The sequence below is a fragment of the Saimiri boliviensis genome, chromosome 1 (assembly GCF_048565385.1).
Source record: "Saimiri boliviensis isolate mSaiBol1 chromosome 1, mSaiBol1.pri, whole genome shotgun sequence".
In the NCBI taxonomy this organism is placed as follows: Eukaryota; Metazoa; Chordata; class Mammalia; order Primates; family Cebidae; genus Saimiri; species Saimiri boliviensis.
Window position 1 is genome coordinate 116,865,925 of NC_133449.1, and position 5,169 is coordinate 116,871,093.

The following is a 5,169-nucleotide window of genomic DNA, read 5'->3' on the forward strand; positions in this document are numbered from 1 at the left end:
ACGAGACCCTGCAGGGCTAGACCCTGCACCCACCAGTGCCATGGCAGTTTATAAATGCCATGGCAAAGTGAGGAAGTTTACTCTTTATGGTCTAAAAAGGGGAGGAGTCTTCAGTTCCAGGAACTCCCCACTCACTCTTGAATTCTTCCCTGTGCCAAGCCAAGAATCCAAGTGTCCTCTCAGGCTGAATCTCAATTTTGAGATTCTCCCTGTGACACCGGTCTCTGAGGAATGTCCTCTCCCTCTCTCAGGAAAGACAATTAAGAGATAAGCTGTGATGGGAAACTCCAGCAGGCCATTGGGAACATTTAACTTCAGCCCCTAAACTAGTAAAGACAATCAGGGAAGGCTTCCTGGAAGAAGCGGCTTCTGAGCTGAAACCTGAAGACCTAAAGAGGTTGAGGGCTAGGAATATAGGAAATGTTTTAGGCCCAATCTAGGGAACATAGACAATGGCCCAGAGATGAAAAACAGCAAAAAGCACTGGAGAAGGAAGTTTTTTCTACCTGAAAAATGTGGGGCACAGGGTGAGGGGATGCCGCTGGAGGGGTCAGTAAGGACCAGCCTAGGAAGGGGGCAGATAGGACTGGGGGTCAGCAGGGAACAGTTTGAGAAGCAAGGTGAGGGGCTGAAAGAGTCAGGAGCAATATGCTTGTGGAGAGAATTGGAGGTCACGGTTATGAGTCGTGATCATCACGGCCGGAAGAGCCTCCGCGGCTTGGGTCTCAACGGGCTTCAGACAAGTTCGAGCTTGCCTGGTGGGTGTGTGCTGCGGTCTTGCCGATTCAGTTTCAAAGGAGACTCTTGGGAGGGACTTTGCCCCGCAGGAGGGAGCCAGGCCCTTCAGCCTGACCCAGTGAGAAACCTCGGCTGTTCTGGAGAGGGCGAGACTGAGGTCGGCTGGGGAGGGGGATTGCCTCCTGGCCCAGCCCCACTGGGCTCCTGTCCACATCCTGTGGACAGCCAGAGAGCCAAGTTGGAGAGCTAAGAGTGAAAATGGAAAAAGTTGTCTCACTAAAGCAGGGGTTGCAAACTCGTGGCCTGTGAGCTGAATCCAGCCTGAACAGCATTTTGAAATTTGGGAAACTTCACATAAAAATCTGACTTTCTGGTTTTCTTTTTTAAAAAAAAAAATTTCCCTAAAGTCTGGCAATACTGGGTGCCAGTTTCCATATAGCAGTAATTTGCCGAAGCCAAGTAATGGCTGCTCCTTTTAGATGAGGCACATACTTCGGTTTGCCACAGTCCCCACCACTCTCTATTGTATTGCCTTGCATGTGGCTCCCTTCACTAGGCTCCCTTCACTTACACTTGCCCAATTTGAGTTTTAACCTTTTCTGAAAAGTCTTTGGGATCTACATAACACAGCTTTGGGGCTCCTGTGGCAGAGGGCACCTCTTCAGAGCCTCTGTGGTTTTGGCATCCCTAGGGCATCGGTTTCCAGGGTAGAGGCTTGGTGCCCATTCAGAGATAGCAATGGCTGCGGAAGAGAGAGAGCACTCAGTGAGAGAGAGGCTTCTGTGCCCAGCAGTGGCTATGTCAGAGGCACTGGAATCAGAGCAACTCCATCTTGAATAGGGGTTAGGTAAAATAAGGCTAAGACCTGCTGGTCTGCATTTCCAGTAAGTTAAGACATTCCTAATCACAAAATGAGATAGAAGGTTGGCACAAGATACAGGTCATAAAGACCTTGCTGATAAAACAGGCCGCAGTAAAGAAGCTGGCCAAGACCCACCAAAACCATGATGATGATGAGAAAAATCTCTGGTCAGCCTTACTGCCACACTCCCACTGCCGCCATGACAGTTGACGGATGCCATGGCAACGTCAGGAAGTTACCCTATATGGTCTAAAAGGGGGAGGCATGAATAATTTACCCCTTGATTAGGATATAATCAAGAAATAACCATAAAAATGGGCAACCAGCAGCTCTTGGGGCTGCTCTGTCTATGGAATAGCCATCCTTTTATTCCCTTTTTTTTTTTTTTTTTTTTTGAGACGGAGTTTCTCTCTTGTTACCCAGGCTGGAGTGCAATGGCGCGATCTCAGCTCACTGCAACCTCCGCCTCCCAGAGATTCAAGTGATTCTCCTGCCTCAGCCTCCCCAGTAGCTGAGATTACAGGTATATGCCACCACACCCAGCTAATTCTGTGTTTTTAGTAGAGACAGGGTTTTTCCATGTTGCTCAGGCTGGTCTCTAACTCCCGACCTCAAATGATCTATCTGCCTTGGCCTCCCAAAGTGCTGGGATTACAGGCGTGAGCCACCGCACCAGGCCTATTCCCTTACTTTCTTAATAAACTGGCTTTCACATTACTCTACGGACTCACCTCAAATTCCTTCTTGTGCAAGATCCAAGAACCCTCTCTTGGGGTCTGGATTGGGACACCTTTTTAGTAACAACCAGGGCCCGCCCAGGGGACTAGGAGAGAACAGGCAGTATCTGCTGATAATGGGCTTATTGGTGTTGATCTGGCAAAGTCATAAAATGAAAGCAACTAGACCCACTGCTGACTTTGTAAGTGAAAAACAAACTGTTACACAAGGAACCACTAAGCCTTAGAGATGTGTGTAACTGCAGCATCTTTTAGTTAATCTTCATACAGATGCAAAAATGCTGGTAAGTGGATAGAATCGTGTTTCCCCAAAGAGATGTGTTCAAGTCCTAATGCCTGTGACTGTGTCCTCACATGGAAATAGAGCCTCTGCAGATACAATCAAGTTAAGATGAGTGGGCGCTAATCCATTGCCTGTTGTCATTACAGGAAGACAACAATTTGGACACAGAGACACACAGCGAGAAGAACTCCATGTGACTGTGGAGGCAGAGATCAGAGCAAAACAGCTGCAAGACAAGGAATTGCCTGCCACCGGGAAGCTGGAAGAGACAGTAAAGAATTCTTCCCCAGAGGCTTCAGAGGGACCATGGCCCTGCTGCCATGTTGATTCTGAACTTCTAGGCTCCAGAGCTGAGAGAATAAATTTCTGTTGTAAGCCACCCAGTCTGTAGTGCTTCATTACAGCAGCTCTAGAAACCTACGCAGGCTGTGATTAGAAGGCATCGCGATATGGCACGAATTCTTTCATTCACTGAGGAAGTTTTTGATGAACACTCTTCTCTGTGCTGGGGTGCAGCAGCACTAAGGTGGTGTTTGTATTGATGAAGAGGCAGAAATGACAGTGTGGGACACTAAGCAGAGGACAGAGCCTTGAGGGAGACAGTGGCCATCTGCCATGTAAGCCTTCCCAAGACCCTGTCTTCCTACTTTTGGTAGCTGCCCCTTAATTTCCCACGGGGAAGCCACTTCTCCCCAACTCTAGGTCTGAGTTCAGCAGATGTGACCCATGTCCTCGCTGCACAGTGGTGATGTGACCCAGGCTGGGCTAAAAAGCAAATCCAGACATCTTGGCGAGGTGATGTTTCAGTTACAGACTTGAGAATCCACTGGAGCCAAGGAAAATTAATTCTGAGACTTTAGCTGGAGGTACAGCTTACCTCATTTTATTCACACTTTGCCTTACTGTGCTATGCAGATAGAGCCTTTTTTTTTTTTTTTTTTTCAAATTGAAGGTTTGTGGCCACCCTGCATCAAGCAAGTTGATTGATGTCATTTTTCCAACAGCATGGGCTCACTTCATGTCTTCACGTCACATTTTGGTAATTCTTAACATATTTCCAAATTTTTCATTATAACTGTATCTGTTATAGTGATCTACGGTCAGTGACCCCTGATGTTACTATTTAATTGTTTTGGAGTGTCACAAACTGTGCCCATATACAAGGGTGAAGCTAATCACCCTTGTAAAATGCGTGTGTTCTGACTGCTCTACCAACCGATTGGCCATTCCTCACCTCTCTCCCTCTCTGTGGGCCTCACTATACCCTGCAATCAATGATATCAAAATGAGGCCAATTAATAACTCCACAATGGCCTTTAAGTGTTCGGGTGAAAGGAATGGTTGCGCGTCTCTCACTTTATATCAAAAGCTAAAAATGATTACGCTTAGTGAAAAAGGCCTATCAAAAGCCTGGAGAGGCCCAAATCTAGGCCTCTTGCAGCAGGTAGCCAAGTGGTGATTGCCAAGGAAAGGTCTTAAAAAAAATTCAAAGTGCTATCCCAGTGAACGCACAAATTATAAGAAAGTAAAACAGCCTCATTGCTGATATGGAGAAAATTTGAGTGGTCTGGCTAGAAGAGCAAAGCAGCCACAGCATTCCCTTACGATAAAGCTTAGTCCAGAGCAAGGCTCTCACTCTCTTCAACTCTGTGAAGGCTGAGAGAGGTGAGGAAGCTGCAGAAGAAAAGTTTAAAGCGAGCAGAGGTTGGTTCATGAGATTTAAGAAAAGTCGCTGCCTCTGTAAGATGAAAGTACAAGGTAAGCAGCAGGTGCTGACAGAGAAGCTGCAGCAAGTTATCCAGAAGGTCTAGCTAAGATCGTCAGTGAAGGTGGCTACACTAAACAACAGATTTTCCATGTAGGTGAAACAGCCTTCTACTGAAAGAAGATGCCATCTAGGACTTTCATATCGAGAGATGGGAAGTCAATGTCCACTTCAGAGGACAGGCTGACTCTCTTGTCAGGTGTTAATGCAGCTAACGGCTTTCAGTTGAAGCCAATGCTTACTTGCTAATTCAAAAATCCTGGGCCCTTACGAAAATTTCTTTCAGCCGGGCATGGTGGTTCATGCCCTTAATCCCAGCACTTTGCGGGGCTGAGGTGGGTGGATCACCTGAGGTCACGAGTTCAAGATCAGCCAGACCAACATGGTGAAACCCCACCTACTAAAAAAAAAAAAATAGCTGGGTGTGGTGGTGGGTGCCTGTAATCCCAGCTACTTGGGAGGCTGAGGTTGGAGAATTGCTTGAACCTGGGAAACGGAGGTTGCAGTAAGCCAAGATGGCGCCATTGCACTCTAGCCTAGGCAACAAGAGCAAAACTCTATCTCAAGGGAAAAAAAAAAAAAAAAAAAAAAAAAGAAAGAAAATTTCTTTCAAACAACTACTGCTTATTGAGAAGGCACCTGGGCACCCAGCTGCTCTGATGGAGATGTGTGAGATGAATATTGTTTTCATGCCTGCTAACACAACACCCATTCTGCAGCCAGAGATAAAGGAGTGATTTTGAATTTCTAGTCTTATTATTTAAGAAATGTATTTCATAAGGCT